The sequence below is a fragment of the Cynoglossus semilaevis genome, chromosome 19 (genome assembly GCF_000523025.1).
Source record: "Cynoglossus semilaevis isolate Cse_v1.0 chromosome 19, Cse_v1.0, whole genome shotgun sequence".
Classification (NCBI taxonomy): domain Eukaryota; kingdom Metazoa; phylum Chordata; class Actinopteri; order Pleuronectiformes; family Cynoglossidae; genus Cynoglossus; species Cynoglossus semilaevis.
This window is the reverse complement of record NC_024325.1, coordinates 2,582,607-2,602,391: the sequence shown is the minus strand read 5'-3', so window position 1 is coordinate 2,602,391 and position 19,785 is coordinate 2,582,607. Positions and strand designations below refer to the sequence as shown.

Below are 19,785 nucleotides of genomic sequence, written 5' to 3'. Positions count from 1 at the left end.
AAGGAGTCAGCAGAAAGTTTGACTCTGTGTGTGTTCGTGTGTGTGTGTGTGTGTGTGTGAACCGTTCAGGTAAACAGGCCACAGCACAAACTTTTGATTCATTTGGAAGGATAAATTATAAAAAAAAAAAATAGTGTAGAAGACAGTTCTAGGACATGAACACATTTAAATATGAGGAGAATCAACATAAAATTAGTTATAAGATAGAGGGATGGATGGATGGATGGATGGATGGACAGATGGATGGATGGATGAATAGATGGACAGATGGATGGAAAAATAGATAGATAGGTAGATATGATGATCATTAAGTGAGAAGCCAAAGTCAAAGGCATGAATGAACGATTTAAATCAGATTCAAATTGAAACGTATCATTATCGTTATTGGAGCCTAGCGATTGATCCGGCACCATCTGATTGTTTTAATCTTTCCAACAGCTTGAAAAACATTTAAAATGAACCCAATGTCAGTCCGTAATGGAGGCAAAGAAGCAGGTTATGACCGGGTGTGAAATACATCTCACAGAATTCCCCAAAGAATTCCCAGTGTCTGGAGAAATATGTAGACATAGCATTGTTCATATATGGGTGTGGACATATATTTACAAGGTGTAATCACATTATCCATACATGGCTAAGTTCCAGGTTTTAATGGAAAACCATTGATTTATACGACGTTACAGATGTCGACTTCATCATCATTCCAGAGAACAAGTCAGGGCGGGGGGTCTCTGAAGTCATTTGCATCCCCTGCCACAGTGAATATACATCCACCAAATGTTACAGCAATCCATCCCATAGTTGTCGTGATCCATTGCTCCATTTGCCATATGGCCCTTCCTCTCATGGGTCGCAAGGGAAGTTGTGTAAATACCACTTATACACCAAGTGACATTAGCGAAAAAAAAGTTCTGGGCGTGCTCAGATGAACTGGAATTATCTTATTAATCAACAAACACATTTGTCCAAACATAGTACAGGGTCAGGTGTCAACTTATCTACAGAGAATATAAGGGGAAGCTGAAAGCCAAGAAGGAGAAGGGTCTTTCATGCGCCAGCGGTTACAAAGGATGAATGATAATGCTCCTAACCTGACTTCAGACCAAGATGGATGCCGTGCCAGCCCAACCAGTGCCACGACAACATCCTGGCGGGGCTTTTTCAGCGTCTTAAATTGTCTGCTGGCACCGTCTCTGCTACACTTCAATCTGACAAGAACTCCATGACAGTAAATTTGTACCTCCGAGGAACACATTTGTTAAAAAAAAAAAGGAGAATCCCGGTGATGACATTCACACTTTGTCAAAGGAAATGTTGAAGGTCTGAAAAGATTCATTTCAGATGTGTCTCATTAGTTTTATCTTCATATTCCATACCTCTGTGCCATAGCACGATGCCGGGCCGCGTGGAGACGGACAAAGTTTTATTCGAAGATTTAATAATTTCACTGACAAATCATGGTTGAAGCAGTTATTAAATTGTCACGCTGCTTTTGTAGCTGGGCGACTTGATTTGCGGCGCACTTCTGGAGCAATGTCAATGGGCAGGGAGATAGCTGAGGGAAATGTCATCCCTAAAATGACTTAGTTAAAATTTAATCCGTTAATAATTACTCGAGGTTGAGTTGAGACAATGTTTAATTACATTACATTCGAGGGGGTGAGAGTGATACAGTTTCATATTTTCTATTTCTTAGTATTAAAGAAAAAAGTCAAACTAGGCATGGCAGCAACATGTAGAAATATTCATTGTTTTTAATGGTAATTTAATGGTGATTTGTCAAAAGGGAGAAGTGAATGGATGAGGTCAACAAGTCTGTCAATCCAAGAATGAATATATATATAGGATAATAAACACTGTCATGAAATACAAATCTGACCACCGAAAAATAATCATAAATAAACATTAAACTTTAAACTGGTCCACTCTGTTGAAGTCTGCTTGGTGATAATGTAGTTATTAAAAAATGAGTTTCCACAGGTGTCACATTTTCTTATCTTTCCTGTCCTGGCTAAAGTATTTCTCTACTTTTTCCCAGGTGCAGTGGTCCAAACTGACAGTTTTGTGGATGGGACCCAGTGCTCTACTTAACACAGTGCTTCACCCTGCTGTAGATTCCTATTAATCATATGGGCAGAAGTCTTATTATCTTTTCAGCCCCGTGATAACCTTTTCTTCCTGCAGGTCTTTTCAGATGCTACTTTTTTTTCTTTCTGGGCTGTTCTTTTGCCACTAAGGTTGAGGGGGGGGGGGGGGGGAAAATGATACTGGGGGGGGAGGGGTAATAAACTAAGATGCAGTGATTCATTAGAGGATTCTGGTCTCATTAATGGTTTGTTTTATAAGATATTTAATCTCCCTGCAGTGCTGAGGTGATAGTTTGGCTGTGGAGCTCACGACTGGAATTGCGCGATGTGGCAAACAGAGTGACAGGCAGAGAGAGGGAGGCAGAGACACACACAGAGAGAGAGAGAGAGAGAGAAAGTTTGAAATGTTGCATTTTAAATAGTCCTCCAGAACGAGAGTGTGTTTGACATGTCACGCATACGTATATGCAGCACAACTGGAGTTTACTGGCTGAACTAAGACACAGGCTGAGCCACGTGTAGCTGTAGCTGTAGCTGTAGCTGTCCTGCTGTCTCAGCCGTGTGCAGCGCTGTCATTGGGTTCTTCATCTATCTTGAACCTGAGCTCAATCAACCGTGGGCTTCTCAGCACTAAGACCTCAATAATGATAATAATAAAAAAAATGTGCTTAACATAAGGGTAAATGTAAATAATCAAAATTAAAATTACATAAACTTTAGCATACCTGCAAGATCTGGAGTTTAGTATTTACTATATATTTGTATACACCTATATATACTGTACATATATAAAGTATTACATCAAATATATTTACTTATATACATGTATATTTACATATATACAGTAGATGTGATACATGTATTTGGTTTACTATATACTATATAATACTACTATATATTATACTGTATACTACATATTATACTGTATATGATACAATATGCAATACACTATTAGTACACGTATATATATATATATATATATATATATATATACAAATTCTCACTGAGAGGCTGAGGGTGTGAGAGTATTTGTACTCTGCAGTACTTCGGTCTGTTCTTAAGCCGGAGAAAAATGAGTGTATATATTTCATGTGAAGAAGGACTCACTGTGCTCAGATTCCTCTGTTCATGTAGCAGATAAGATGAGATTTGATTTCAAATGTATACTAACGCATACATCAGTGTCTTATAAGCTGGATGTTTTTGTATTTACGAAGGAAAACACCAGCTCGGGGAACAGTACACTTTGAATCACTCACTGTTTGGAATTCATGTAAGACAGAATGAGTCAGTGTGGCAACTGTGGAGAAGCCAGTTAGAGGGGGAACGCTGTTGGAGCTTAAGAAATGTCCATATACTCCTTCCCTCTCTCTTCTCTCTCTCTCTCTATCTATCTCTCTCTACCTTTCTCTTTCCCCATATCTCTGTCTTTTTGCTATAGCTTTTAGCTAAAAGCAGCTTAACGTCTTTAGGTTTGCAGTTTATTTCGAATGCCCATGAGGATATCCTGTACTTACATGTTCTCCAATTTCATGACAAGCTCATCACACCACTAACACAAGCAGATTTAAACAGAACAAAAAAAAAAAAAACACGTTTCTTAGAGAGCTGCTTCAGTACAGCCATCACTAAAGCAGGAGCGAATTCCAGTGACCGAGCAAAAAGAAATTAGGACATGAGGAATTCAAAAAGGCTGGTGTTTTACTATGTGAGCGATATGAGAATAAAGGGATAATCCATCATGTCACCGAAGCAGCACGCTCTTATGTTTTAGGTGGAAGGGCTACTGGGACGGGGACTGTAGTTTCAAAGCACTTTTAAAGCAGAAGAAGAGGAAGAAAAAAAAGTTCAAACACATCAGGAGCTGAAACTTTAGGGAAGAAAGAAAACGCCGTCTACATCTACAACCACGATGGTAAAACAGAACTAGACATAAAACCACGATGGTAAAACAGAACTAGACATCTTTAAACTAGTAATTGAAGTGTGTCGCATTTGAATGCTAATCGCACTGCAATTCAAGCGCAAGTAATTACAGTCAGGCTACTCTCACCAATTTAAACCGTACTCTAATGGCTGCTATTAGAACACGCTGGGACCCCAGTCTTACAACAGTCTAACGACTGGTGACTGATGCATTATTCAGTGTTGGCTTAACACTCGTTATAAAATGACCACAGGACCTTTTTTGACGTGCTAATGGCTTTTTCCGAGTGTTGGATCTACTGTCGTACTCCATCGGCACTAAAAACAAAATATACTTATTTATCCACGGATACTCAATAAGATCAATCCCAGTACATGTTTCAGGGAAGGTCTCATCAGCTCTGCCTCTGTCTGGATTCTTGGATTTTTTCGACTCTCTTTCTTTACCCAACGTTCACCTGCTGTATGGTATTTCCACTGTTTCTATTCCATTACAACTCTTTCCTTTTGCGTCACACCAGGATGAAAAACCACAAATCAACTACAGAGGAACATTAAGGTTTACTGGTCCATTTAGGATGGACACAGATTAAGGTTAACGCCACCAAACAGCGGCTGCGTTTCCGCGCCTGAAATGATCATAACGGGTCCCGACAGTTAACATTTGATATTTCTTTTCCATCCCGCTCTAATCACGGTGGGGCGACATTGTGGTTATTGAAGCCATCAAATATCACCTGAGCAGCATTATCCTCCCGACAGACCAAATGGCTTCTTCAAATTACAGGTCGTAAATCAAGCGGTGCATGTACACTTTTCTGTGCAAAAAATAGGATCTGGACACAAGAAAAGGGAAGAACTCCATCAAAGCAAATAAACTCATACCTAAAAAATGACCGTATTTTCTGGACTATAAGTCGCTCCGGAGTAGCTGAAAAATGTATAATTAAGAAGAAAAATGATATATAAGCCTATAAGTCTCTCCGGAGTATAGGCCGCAGTAGCTGAAAAATGCATAATTAAGAAGAAAAATGATATATAAGTCGCTCTGGAGTAGAAGTCGCAGCAGTGCCCTCTAGTGGCTGTAGGTGTAACAAACATGTATATTTTAATATACAAGTCGCACCTGAGTATGAGTTGCAAACCCAGCCAAAGCATGAAAAAAGTGACGTGAGTAAAGCCTTGTGTTTTTCAGCCAAATTTGTGAAACAAATTCAAGACTCTAACCGTGAAGAAATGGAGCCTGCGTGAAAAAGTTTCCTGCTCATACAGAGTCATAGCATCTGTGGTGCTAAAGTGTAGGTAGTGACCATTATTTTTGTACCGTTGCACCGCTGGATCATCCTCCGTGTTATCTTGGGAAACTGAGTGACGCATGTACCTCTCTAACGACTCCTCGTCTCCTACACGGCTGGCGGCATGTCCCACGGCCACCACATCCATGCTCGTCAATTGCCGTGTCAAGAAAGCAAAGCTGGAGAATTTTCTCTGCTTCTCCCTTTGCATATTCTACCTTGAGGACACGTCTGCATAAATATAAGTCTTTTTTTGTTGTTGTTTTTTTTTTTTTTTTAAAAAAAAAAAAAGCTATTTTCTCAGAACACCATGGAGAATGGAGGGAAAACGCACAGCCATTTATCATGATGCCGTAGCCCAGGTAAAACATGCATGTTCATTTCCTGCTGGATTAGGCCGTGAAAACCACATACCATGCACTAACACCTGCAGTCCAGCCCTGCTAATGTGTTTGTGGTTGACTGACATCAAAATGTGCTGCTGCTGCTGCTGGCATTCACAGCCTGGCATAAAAGCGTTCAGTCTCTCTTTGACAAATGTTCAACCTTCCTTTGGTCCTGTGTGATAGAAATAGAATAGAATAGACGATGAAATTATAATGGCTACTTCAAAGTCCTGCTCTTAATTTAAGTAATAATATAAATGCCAAAATACGAAACCCAAATACAATACTAGCATCTATATTTGTAAACCTGGTCCAACTAAAAAGTTCAGTAAATGAATCTTGAGTCCTGATTGGTGCCACTGAAAAACACCAACGGGGAGAATCTTACAAGAAGGAAGAAACACAAAGAAGCTCTGGCAGCAGCAAATTAATGACTGATTACTGGTACGCACCGCGCAATTGTGTTTCTCCCTTTGAAAATTAGCACCCGTAGAATAGCATGCTAATTAGCAGAAATTAAACCCCCATCAGCCCTTTGTTTGTTCTTTTCATTTAGGCGAGTGACTATTTCTGGAGAAATAAATACAGGCAATTTCAGATTAAGTTGAATCAATAGTCACAAGAACAACTCCCAGCTCTGAGAGTCCAGGACTTTGAGCCAAACCAAATGTCAAATAAAATACAAGAGGAGCATAAGAAGATTTAGGAGGACAACAGTGCGTAGCAACCATTATTGGGACACTAGCTTCTCAGCGACTGTATGGGTGTTTGGGTTTTTTTAGTGTTGGTTTTTTTTTTATTTTTCTTTAGTAAAACAAAGGCAGTCTTGGTAGGCTACGTGGTGGAAGAGTGGTCGGTGCTCTCGTCCTGCAGTGGAAAGGTTGCTGGTTCGATCTTTAGTGCGAGCGTGAATGGATAAAGAATTAAGCAGTAAAACATTTACAAAAAAATAGAGATTCTTACAAATCTACTAATTAAAATAAAATGAAAAATACAAATACAGTAAAACACTGTGTGATCCAATTGTGAACTTTATCAAGGTTTTAGAAATTTGTTTGTTTATAATCAACAACTATGCAGCCGACCAGTTAAAAAAAAAAAAAATTACTTTTATCAGTGGACTTCTGCTCCACTATCAAGTAAAAATAAAACCCCTGATCTGCAGTTAATTACAGCAATAACATCATACACATATATTGTCTATTTGTAGCAGCATCATTGAAATGTGTTTCTTTTACAGGTATGCGGTATCCTGTAAAGGATAATTAGGGTTAAGCTGCTGCAGCGATGTGGTCGTGGTTGCGGTGGAAAGGAGCTAATGAGGACGCTCAAGGACACGTGTTTTTGAAAGGCACTAAGGAGGTATTGATTTTCCTCGTTCACACGTGTTAGTGGGCAATTGAACCCCACGTAGTTGCACCCCGTGTGCAAGGTCGCTGTAGCTTTCACAAACAGAATTTTTCATCTTTAACTCAGTGTGTCTGAACTTACCAGATAGAAACACACGGGTCTGAACGCTCAAGAAATGGAAAAGTAAACACCTTAACAACTTTAAGAATCCCGTTCATGCAGCCAGTGAAGTCATTAAATATTGCTCAAATTGTAACGCTGCAAAAAAACAGGAATGAATGTACTGCATCTACTATGAATACTCTCAATATAGGAACTAATTTCCGAAATTGGAGCTGAATGTTGCGCAAAAAAACTACCTTTACAGAACTCACAAAGCGAGAAAAGGAAATGCTACGCAGAATATTAAAGACATTCTCAATGGGTCATAAAATGAAGAGAACGACGTAGCATAAAGACAAAGAGTTAGCCATAGAACAGACTAAAAACTGCAGAAAAATTACAATTAAAAAAATACTATTACTGTCAGATACTAGTTTGCTAATTTCTATTTCTACATCAAATCCTTTCTGTCTTTAAGTACATAAAAAATTTTGGGAAGACTTGAAAAAAAAGTTAAATTGACATATGCATTAATGTTTTTTTCACTTTTAAAAACCTGCATTTGATCAATTTGTTTGTTTCCTGCACATTTGACTAAACATTGAGTCAGAAAGTTACTTGTCAGCGACCCCCTCCCTGCCTCACCCCTTCATTCTGTCTCCCTCATCTCTTTGCTCATTTGCGTGCAGCCTTCTACTCGTCATCCTCCTCTCCCCTGTCGTGTTTTAAAATCTGTCAGTCAGATTATCTCTGTCTGTGTTTGGGGCCTGACTTGCTCTTTTAATAATATGTTTTCCTTGATGTTTTTTTTTTCTTCCATCCCTGTGTTCCAGTAGCTAATGGAAAGGATGAGTGATGTGGCTGTGGCCAGTAGGTCGAGTCTGTCTTTAACTAGTTCAGGCCAAACTCACCAGGGATCTGACTGCTTCCAGCTACAGACACTTTAACCCCGAGATGTTTTTAGTCCCTGCTGGTAGTGGACACATATATTTCGGTGCATTTGTACTGCGACTACACAGACACACAAACACCTCAAACCTTGTGTTTCCACTAACAAACTGATTTTCACCGCTGGCCCTCGGAGAAGGGAAACGGCACAGCGTTCTGTAACTGTATTCCCTGCGGCCACTGTGGACGTCGCTCCTTCTGTCTCACACATCAGGGCAAATATTGCTCCTGGTGTCCCTCAAAGTCACTGTCTGTCCTGGAGTCTGTTTATTTGCTGTCATGGTCTGACAGAAAACACCTTTCTTTTGGGACGTCAGTTTAAAAGTCCTCGTGATTGAATGCATTCCAGGCTCAATCCGCACCATTTGTCATGTCAGTGCACGCGGACACGTTCATTGCTTTTCAAGAGTGTGATCTTACAGTACAGTCAAACATACGGCCCGTGGGCCAAAACCGGCCCGCTTGGGGTTTTTTTGCACTTCATATTCAAGAAATGTTCTGTAAAATTTCATCAAATATTTAATGTACTTTTTTGCATGAAAACAAAGGAGGGGGCTATAGGGTATTATTTTATAGGTAATTATGTTGTGATTGTCCTGGCCCATGAATGGCCTCATGCATACTGTATGTGCTCCTCTGTGAACTTAACGACAGCTGGATCAGCCAGCGCTCTCCGCGCCTTAACTCCCTTTATTGCTTTCCCGTTCCTTTGACTGACACATCATCCTCACGATGCTAGTCTCACCGACACACTCCATAGATCGGACAATCCTCCAAGACCCCGGCCTGTGCCGTTGTGTTTCTAGTTTATTGACAGACGTCTACAGTCACACTGGAAATTATTTTTGGATTACACCTTGTATACCGAGGGAAGAAGGCGACAGTTGTCTTTCATATTTATGAGGTCTTCATTCTCTGTCATAGCAAAACTTGTTGTTGTTGTTTTTTTTTTCCATTATAATTTTTTTCTGTTTTCAACACCTGACAGACTTGGGGGGGGGGGACATCACCTCTGTTATGTTTGTACCAAATCAAATTTGGGCCCAATTTAAACACCTTGATAGGATGTAAACAAAAAGTCCAACAGGACCATCCTCAGTCTGTCATGAGGGTCTAAGTCCTACACAGTTATCAAGGCCCAACACCTGCCGCTCCCTCCATCATCAGGAAATAAAATCAGATTATGGTTGAAGTCATGTTCTGAAATAAACCTGAAACGATCAGCTGGAAAGGCCGCGTGTTGTTTAACTACAGTCAATAAAAACAATGACAGATTAAAATCTTGATTCTTTTTTTCCCATCCAAAACATTAACGTAACTTTCCAACAATTCAACAATTTGTTTGAATGAATAATAATAACATAGAAATCCTGACTGAAGACCTCTGGAATTCTACTGTGATATGAATTATTATTATTAAAATCCATGTAATAAATCATTCGGAGAGTGTGGAAATGTTTACCCTCATTTTTACAAAAAAAAAAAAAAAAAACAACACCAGCTTCAGTTCAGACTAATCATCCTGGATACAAACAGTCACACTTTATCACTTTTAGGGATGAATTAGCTTTTTTATATAAAGAGAGAAGAGAAGAAGAGACTCCATTTACTCCAAGTATAATGTAATTGAATAATCAATTAGTCAAAGAGTTTATGCATATTTTGCCACCTTGTTCTTGTATAGACACAAACACTAATAGGGCCTGAATACTACGAAAATGATAATGTATACAGGTACATATTCCCATGAGGATTATAAAAATACTTTACCGTACATCAATTGACAGAGTACTAACCCAGCCTTAACCCCACCGTAACACGTGACTCCACTCACGAGGGAGACAATTTGCCACAACGTCAGCGTGTGAAGAGATTTCGCTTCCACAGCATGATACAACACACTTAAACAAAGCGCACAAAAGAAGACGCGCGTCGTGCCAAATGAACCGGAATCAAAAGCACAGCACATCAAAAGTACGCAGTCGCAGCGTGGGCCTCATTAAGCCCCAAAACACAGGCGTGTAGAAACAGGTTTACAGTGACAGATGGAACTCATCTCCATTCAAAGACTTCCACCAGTAAATCCATTGTTTGAAGCAGCTCCGTGTGACAGGTGTGGGAGCTTAAACGCTGTAAACACTGACTTTCAGGAGGCCAGTCGGCCTCCTGTGGAGCACAACATTCCAAAGGCTGCACTAATGTGTGGCATATTATGTTATGCCACACATTAGTGTGGCATAACATATAGTAGGCATTTACTTGGTGTAGGTATTGCTAAAGGTAGGACAGCAGCTGGGATTACCCCAGTAGCATTTTTAGCATACTGATATGAGTACCAGTATATACACTGGTATATACTACCATCACAGGTTCCTCTTCAGGGAGGTTTACAATAAATATGCATTAGCTTAAAGGCAGTATTACATATATTAACCAAACCACCCACTCATCCATCTATCCATCCATCCATGCATTCATCCATCCACCCACCGACCCCCCCACCCAAACATTCATCCATCTATCATCCATCCATCCATCCATTCATCCAACCACCCACCCACCCATCTATCTGTCTATCTACAGTATCTGTAGCTGTGTAGAAATGATTAAATAAAATGGAATTTTTTGCATCATTAGCATAGCCAGCTAGCCAACAGCCAACAGAACGTGAGCAGTGCTTTTACACCAGTAGTACGTTTCAGTTGAAAACAGTGCCACTTAAGAGACTGAAATCCGACTGATCCGTGCGCAGGTAGTTGTTGTGGGAAAAAAAAGTGGTAACAGAGTATTGGGTGTCTGGACTGGCACACATTTTCCAGTTCTAATAACGATGCCATTATTTGATTTTTTGTAATCCTCATTACAGTCAATGTAATCAATTAGTTTCTCTGAAACTAAAAACAGCCAGGGCTCATATTGACTTTATTGAACCATCGATGGAACAGAAAGTCGAGATGTTTTCTCGGAACAAATTTCAATCAATAAACACAGACAGACTTGGTCTCTGGCCTGATCTACTGTAATAGCAGTTCTTGAAAAAAAAAAGCCCTTTCATAAAAAGTTGTGCTGCTTTCATCAATCCGTGACTGTGGCACAAGTCCCTCATCTGAGAACGCAGACACGCCAAGAGACAGATAAATGTTTTGCTTGCTGCCAGCGTTGATGGGAAATGAGGCAGAACAAAATATTTGTAATGTAGAACATCAATTAATAATTTAGCATTTAATTCCTCGCTTGCTCTCGATAAACACGCCTGCTAGGTTTTGACCAGAGATTAATATGGACCTCAACTTATAACTTATACCATTCGCATTTTCACAGGCGCGAAACCTGAGCCCCTTAAACCAGCCTCTTTATTTACAACACTACACAGTAATATGCATATGCAGATGACATCTTGCTGGAGGCGGAAACGGCAGGTAATGCTCGGAATACTGGTGAATTTGTCTTTTTTTTTTTTTCTTAATTAGAGCACATGTTTGAAGCCATTAATCACAGCAATATGCATGGAAACAGCATTATTAATGGAAACATCAATCATTTCAAACAACGCGTGTTTGACCATCGGCTATAAGGTTGTTTTTTGTTTGGTTTTTTTTGTTTGTTTAGTTTTTTATTTTAAATACTTATAGATCCAACAGTGTATGACATGGATTATATCTAGGACACTGGTGGACAAAACATCAAGCTTTGGGTTTCAGCTGTATTTGACAGGAAACAACGTGTACGACGAACACCATGTAAGACACGAGTAATCGAGCGGCGGGGACAAATTAATGGATGGAGTGGAAGAAAAAGAGGACGAATTAGGTGAAAAAAGAACGGAGCCCGCAGAGTGAGCTTCGTTTACTCTCACTGTCTATTTTATTCCGTGCACCATCGCAACTGCCTTCACAGTTGCACGCCTACACATTTATCCACACTTACCGAGGCAGAGCTGCCTTTTGACACGTCGTAATCGTGCACACACAAACACACACGATTTTGATGTGCCAGCAGATGAAAGATAAACACCTACATCAATGGCAGAAATGTGGAAACGCATGTGTCATGGAGATAAAAGCATTATGCAACACATGCCAGTCTTAATAACAGCCATGGAGTACTGTTCGCATGCACACGTGTGTACAAATACACACACACACACAATACAGTGTAGGCATTCCATAAGTCAAGAGATATGTCTTTCATCTACTGTACAGAGGGAACGTAGCTGCGGAGTTCTCCTCTGTTTGAAGAGGAGATGATGATTGATTGATATAGCTAGGCTAGTTATCCATGTTGACTGCGACCTATATATTCTAATTTAGGGCATGGCGTCACGGATGTGTTCTCAATAATAGCAATGTTATGCTAAATAAAAGAACATCTTCTACCAATTAATCATTAAAGAAGTTGCCAAACTTTAATGACCCTCAGTTACCACCAGGCCTTGAAACCGTTGATCTGCATGTTAATAGACAAGAGCGCTAACCACTGCTTCACAAAGGGATGAAACGTGATATGTAGGACAGAAAGTAGGGCCGTGAATATTAACATGTAGTTAATATAAGTTGCGTAAGTAACGCATTTAGTTTAGAAAAACAGGAAATATACACTATGACACCGAGCTAGCAGGTTAGCATCTTGGTAACTTTGTGACAAAACCCCAATGAAAACCTACAGAAATAATGCAATATTTGAAACTTAGCATTCCTACATAATGGTCCAATCAAATTCCTTTATTTTAAATTCTACAAAAGTGAGTCTCGTCTTATAAGGTGATCCCGCCCCACCCCCACTTCACTTCTTGTTTTTCTGTGGCATGTTTACTGCCTTGACACATCACAGCCATCTACTGGGTATATTTTTTTAAACCCAGAAGTTTGCCAAAGACTGGGTGAGGAGGAAAAACAAAAATAGAATAAATAAAACCACAACAGAGACCACAACGCTGCAGTCAAACTTAGTTCCTGTAGCTCATCAAAAAAAAAAATAGATACAAATCTACACTTTAGAGCTCATGTGGCTGTTTTTTTTAATTAATTTATTTTATCTCTGCTCTTTGCTTTTTTTATTTTTAAACAACCCACAGTTTTCTGGGCAAACACGATGAGTGACAGTGTTGTTTTCAAACCTTTTTTTTTTTTTGTCCAAGCTCTCTGCACTTTTTCTCCCAGCAAACAGCCTTCAACTGTTGCCCAGTGACTGTACTGAAATATTACAGGCTACAAGTGAGGCATCATCCTGTCAGAGCTGCATATGTCACAGCAGCCAGAGGTAAAGAGAGTGGACAGCGCACAGTAAATCTCCTCGGACACTGTAAAGTCAACTCCGCACTCTGTTTTCTGTACCACTCACAGCGTTCATTAAAGTCAAAGTGAACAGAGGCTGCGGTTTTTTTTGTTTGTTTGTTTGTTTGTTTTTGTTTTTAAGCATAATGAAGAAGAAAAAACATCTATAACCCGCACCAGAGTATAAGTCGCACCAGCCAACGGATTTTTAAAAAAAGTGTGATTTACAGGAGTAGCAGATACTGGTACACATGCCTAGAGTGCCCTCTTGTGGCTTTCAGAGTGAAAAGAATAAACGTGAAATTATATTTAATATATAAGTACCTGAGTATAAGTCGCAAACTCAGCCAAAAGATGGAAAATATGGTAATTAAAAAAAATAAACATATAACACAAATAAGCATTTGTCAAGAAGCTGTTGTAATAAAAGCTTATGTGAGCCAAAGTGGTCTCATAAACCAGATGACATACTAAACTAAACGATTTCACTTTATTTGCGCTGTTTACATAATGGTCTACGGAGCATCCTAAAGTCTTGGTAACTGATGATGAGGTGGAGGGAAATGTATGACACACTGTTTGAACTTAATATTACATTTTCATGTAGAATCGATTATCTGTTCTAATCAGAGTGCGAACATGTGATACTGGTTATTTTATTTTTATCTCCATCACAGCAGACATGAGGCACTACGCTGAAGACATTTTTCAAAGGTAACTGTGATTAAAATTGACGATGTATGTGCCTGCCGCTGTTATCATCCAAACTTCAGCTTCAGGTTTGTGAGCTCCAGATATGGAAAATGTAAGGAAGTGGCCCTGCCCTTTACAGTACAGACATCGACCTCATCATACAGGCTCCTAAAAGTACAAGTACTGCCCTGAAATATTAGTCATTTCACGGTAGAAATTCAAAAATCTAAAAATATTTTGTCATTTGTTGGACATTTCAGGTTGACATAATGAAATGTGACGCCTCTTCCATCATTTCTCAATCTAATCAAAATGTCATTTTTTATTTGTTTGTTTGATTTTTTTTGTAAAGGGATTCAATGCCAGTGGTGATGTGAGCAGCTGCTGGAACTGCTGGTTCCCGGAGAAAAGAGGAAATGTTGTGGAAAATTACTAGTCACCAAAAAAAAAGAGTGAGAAATGCAAAAATCAGCATCCTGACAGAAAAGCCTTTTCTTGTCGGTGCGCCGAATGTTCCACGAGTTGTTTCTCCTGAAAGAACCGATTGGACAAAGTGGAAACTCTGGCCTACTTCTATCCTGGGTGAATGTGTGTTGTTGTTTATAACCATTTAAAATGAATACTTCCCTAGATTGTGACTCTATAGTGATGAATGCTGCTCTCTTTGTTTACTGAAGATACTTTTCATTACATCAAATACATCAAATAAAGCTCATATATTGATAAGCAATACATAGTTGCTAACAGACCGCATTGGTGGAAGAGTGGTTCGTGCTTTTGCTTTACAGCCAAATCATCCGTTCGCCTCTACCTCTTTCTTTACGCAGTACAGATACATGCAGGATCAGGTTAACTAAACACACTCAGTTGACCCCAGTGTGAATGATTGTTCCCCTGAGTCCGACTCGCGACTGCCCGGCGAGTATATAACCCGATAACAGATGGGATTGGCACCTGCCTCAGTCCAAAACCTTGAAAGGGATGGTGCGATATAGGATGAATAATGGATTAAATACATGCAGTACCGTACAGTACATGAGTGCAATTATTTATTGAGCCCTGGCGCAGGACCGTGCCAGTATGTATAAATATGACAAATGGTTTCAGTCCCTCCTCTCCAAATAGTCTTCAGTCAGCACTAGAGCTATCCAGGTAATAGTGTTCTCAGCTTTTGTTTGGCACAAGAGTAAAACATATGTGAGTAGCAACAACAGAAGTCAGATTCAGAAAAATGGCTGTAAACACTGAGAGACGTATGAACTAAGTGGTACGAAGTGGTGAACTTTTCAAGATTCAGAGCCTTATTCATCGTAATTCGCTGAGAATACGCCTAGAAACCCTGCCCCCTACTTCTGTCGTAACACAAACATCGTGATTTATTTTTTTCTGTCTTTGGTCTATGTGAAGGTGACAAAACAATCACCTTCTGTTCTCTGTGTGTCTTTCTTCAATTCCTGCATGTGAATCAGGGATATGTTCAACTAAACAGGCCCCAGTGTCCCACTGAGTAAGTTCAGGAAGAATGTTATTTTTTTTATTATATATACTCTTTGTGACATTTTTATTCTGTTGGTGAACCATTGGATTTTTATGATGTAAAATATGTGCCGTGTCTTAAAAAAGGGGTTTGGAAACACTGCCCTAAGATGCCACTAAGCTGTGTTGTCTGGAAGCCAAGTATTTCACACTGATGCTATGACATTTCTGTCTGGCTGTCTTTTCTTGTTCTATTTAATTCAACTCATTATTTAAGGACTTCGGGGACATGATAGAAATGTCACAAAAGAAATGAACCTTCCTTTTTGGTCCAGACTAGGAATTCCGATTCTTAAGCACAGGAGAACAGTAGTCCTGCTGTGGAACAGAAAAGAACCAGGCAAATCCCTTATTATAATCCCTGTGTATGGCTAATAAGTAAAATTATTCCTACAACAAAATCCTCCCACTGTCTCTCTGCTCGGTGAAATAAAGTCCGTGGAGCGAAGGGCTGGAAAATAAGTTTCAAGCCTCCATTATCACACACAAACACACAGAACATCGCCCAGAAGAAGATCATATCCCCTCAGTTTCTGAGCACGCAAAATCCCGGATAAGAGGTGGAACCTCTGCTGACGGTTTGAGAAGAATATTAGATAAAAGACAGAAATTTGCTGGGAGAAAAGGATACAATTGTGGGGAAAAGTGTGTGTGTATGTGTGTGTGCGCCAGTCAGTGTGCTGTAAACCCCAGGTGGTGCTTGTTGTCCTGGATAGTCATATCACCAGGGGGGAATGAGTGCTCCAGCTTAGCAGGTCTCTCCTCACTTTGTGTTCCCTGTTATATTCACAAACACACCTACAGAGGAACCCGGGAAGGAAGAAGGGAAACAAACGGGGAGGAGAAGTGGAGGAAAGGGAGACTGAAGGGAACTTGTGATAGTGATAAGGAAGAAGGAAAATGCCAAGGTTTTAGGAAAGGAAAGACAGCCAGGAGAGAGTTCATGTAAATACACAGAGGCAGTGGAATACTTATGAATATTAGGTACTAGGTATTTTCAGTAGGTGAGCACTAGGATTTGCTTCTTGTCATTCAGGTGTAGAGTATTTTCAACATGAGCGGCTGCGTATGATCTATGTTTCATGCGGTGCCAAATTTTGCACAAGCAACAATTCCCAGCCAGCGCATTCACCGAAAGGTACATTCTAGAAACATCTGCATACATGTAAACCTTGCCTCTAACACAAACACACCACCCCGAGGGGCTGTTGCTGATTACAGCCTGTTTTCTTTTTTTTTTTTTTACTCCTGATGCCTCTGTGGGGATGGTGCCTTTAAGTGCTGAGGCAGCAGCACAAGTTTTATGTTCAGCGTCCAACTGCTGACTTGGGAGACACTCCACTGTTCCAAAAATCTTGACCTCTACTACTGCTGTGGAAATAGCAAATACCTCTGACCCCAGAACGGCACTCAAAGACTTAATTCTACCCCTCTAAGGTGTAGGTTTGGGAAACAGAGAAATCGGGTTTAGATCTGGGGCAACACTGCCCTCTAATGGCTCATTCGGGGACCATTTAAGATGACGTAAGGCCATGTTGGCTGAGTATGTGTGTGTATGTAATAACAGACAGGGCTAACATGGAGTTTATGTGCCTTTACATTATTGTGACAGCGCCTCCTGGAGGACATGCACAGGGAGGGAAGTGAAAACCAGGATTCAAGGTCCCTGAATTATCAAAGTAGAAATGCAGGAACAGCTAATGACCTGAGAGGAAGTGCTTCTATAGGGACTACAGCCGCTAACAACTGAGTCACTATATTATTCCCAACTATTGGCAGGAGAAAAGAGACTTTTATTGGGAGGTAAAAAAAAGTTAAATGTGCTTCTTTAATGAGAGCCACTAATTTGGAGGAAGCTGTCAGCGCAAAGAAGGGCTCCTGTAAAGATTCTTTTATGTAGATACTTTAATAACGTGTGTGGCCGTAGAAGTAAAGTTTAAACGGCCGTTCGTCCACTCTGGGGTCGTATCTGATCCGCAAAGCAAGCAGTCGTCACATTTAACAACCCCATTCAGAGTTTGTAATGTATTAGTAATAGCATCTGGTTGAGGGGGAAGATGCTGCTACGCGGTGCCTGAAGGCAGCTCTGCTCCAGGCAGAGGCTGCTCGCTAACAACCCACAGGAGGCCGAGAAAAAGAACCTGTTACAGCATCCATCTATCACTCACTGATCAGGAAACATCATCGGGGTGTAATTTCAAAGTGCTTGATAATGCCTGGAATCCTCAATCAGCCTAGTTAAGAGGCAGACGTATGAATGTAATTTAAAAAAAAAAAATGTTTTTCAGTTCAGATGTTTTTTCTAAATGTAAATTTGATCTGTATGACATGGTACAGAATTGGCTGTGTGTGGACCCAGACTAGAAGAATATCCATGTCATGCAGGAACTGTAATCCAGAAGTATTTACAGGTGTGTACTACCTCTGACACCAAGCCGTTATTTGTCATTTCTATTGGCGTTGGTTATGAATGAGGATTTCCAATACACTAAAACCACCAACAAAGTCATAACAGAAATCGTGTCTGTCATTCAGCAGATTAACTACATGAAGGCTGGGGTACACCGTAAATAAAAGTGACCGTTCCATTATTCACAGCGCTCCTCTTTTTCGACACCTATCCAATCCCTCCCGACTCTCGTTTTATTTAAAGTGCTTGGCAGTTGAGGGGGATTTGTAGAAGTTAACAAATTACATATTTGCCCTTTGAGAACCCATCTGCTTTGTGTATAAATAACATTTTCATATCCATTCTTGCTGGTTGGCATTTCAGGATCAGGGAACCATAGCAATCAGGGAGCGGATTCACGGCGAGATTGAATGGCCTTTAAGCAAGTGGAGGAATAAGAGGAGAGGGAAGAGGAGAAATATGGAAATAACTTTGTTATCATCAGACTCCACTCAGGATCTCAACAATGCCGGTTGCAAAGGAATGTCCGTGAAGCTCGACAGAATAAGATGAGGGTGAGACCCTGCTTTGAACCCTGGACTGCGCTTGACGGTGTTTATATTGGGAGTGATTTCCGGCTAGGATTAAGAAGGAGACATTTCAAAGAATTCCTGTGTAAACCTCTGTCCATCTGCACTTCCTCTTATAACCTGACATTCTTTGGGTTTACATGTTTGCATACTTATTAAAAGTGGCTATTTAACAGTGTTTTGGTAGTTTTCATACTCAATGAAATTTATATATTAGAGCGGACAATCGACTTTTAATCAGATTAATCACAGGGTGGGTGTGGATTAATCCTGATTAATCAACATTCCTAAAAAAAAAATCTTTCTGTGAAAAATGATGAAACTATATGCACAAGTACAACTCAAATCCTACTAAAAAAATCAGTATTTTTTCATCCATCCATCCATTTTCATCCGTTTATCCGTTACCAGGTCGCGGGGACAGCAGTCTCCATGACCTCCACCCAAATCACACTGCACCGTACCAACCCCCCTGAACCTTCCTGCAGGTGATGAGTCCACTGGAAGGTACCAACCTCCCACTCTGGGATTCAAACATGCCCAGGCGTTGAACCCTGGGGTTCCACACCAATGACAGAGACGTTGCCTCTGGGCCAAAGTGCCACAAATTCAGTTTTTGTTTTTTTGTAAAATCAATGGACCTTAGTCTTAAGGTTGGTTTACAGAACGTGTCTAGAGTTGCTTTCAAAACTTCAGTGAAGCCGTTGTTCCCAACAGTATCAATCACTCTGAAGTCCCTTGCAATTTATTTGACACCCGTTTCAGTCAGCTTGTCGATCACACTCTGACTAACGGCCGTGTATTCGGTGAGGCTGGTCTGACTCGTCCTATCGTATTATGATATCATGCATTAGAGCAGAGACACATGAATGAGGGGGTGGAAGTATTGGATACACAGAGCGCTTCATTCTGCCCATGAGCTAAAATACGTTTAAAAAAAAGCCAGATTCATCTTTCAAATCAATGAACACGATCAATTGGACAACAGAAATCCAGCTGAAACATAGCGTTACACTGGTGAGACCCATCTACAGCTGGGAGTCACTGTCGTCTGTGTCCTATATGTGGAACAGCTACAGGTCACATATTTCTGAGAATTACATCAGATCTTTTCGTCAGGTTTGCTCGCAGCTGTGGCCATTTCAAATATAACCACGTCTTTGCGTCGGGTGATTTTTCTTTCCCTCGACAACGCAGTTCATGATTATTT

General features: G+C 40.3%; 1 protein-coding gene across 3 annotated transcripts in view; it reads right to left on the bottom strand.

Moving 5' to 3' along the window:
• The window catches only part of grxcr2 (glutaredoxin and cysteine rich domain containing 2), a 40,574-nt gene that overhangs the window by 20,467 nt on the left and 322 nt on the right, over positions 1–19,785 (bottom strand). The window lies entirely within an intron of this gene.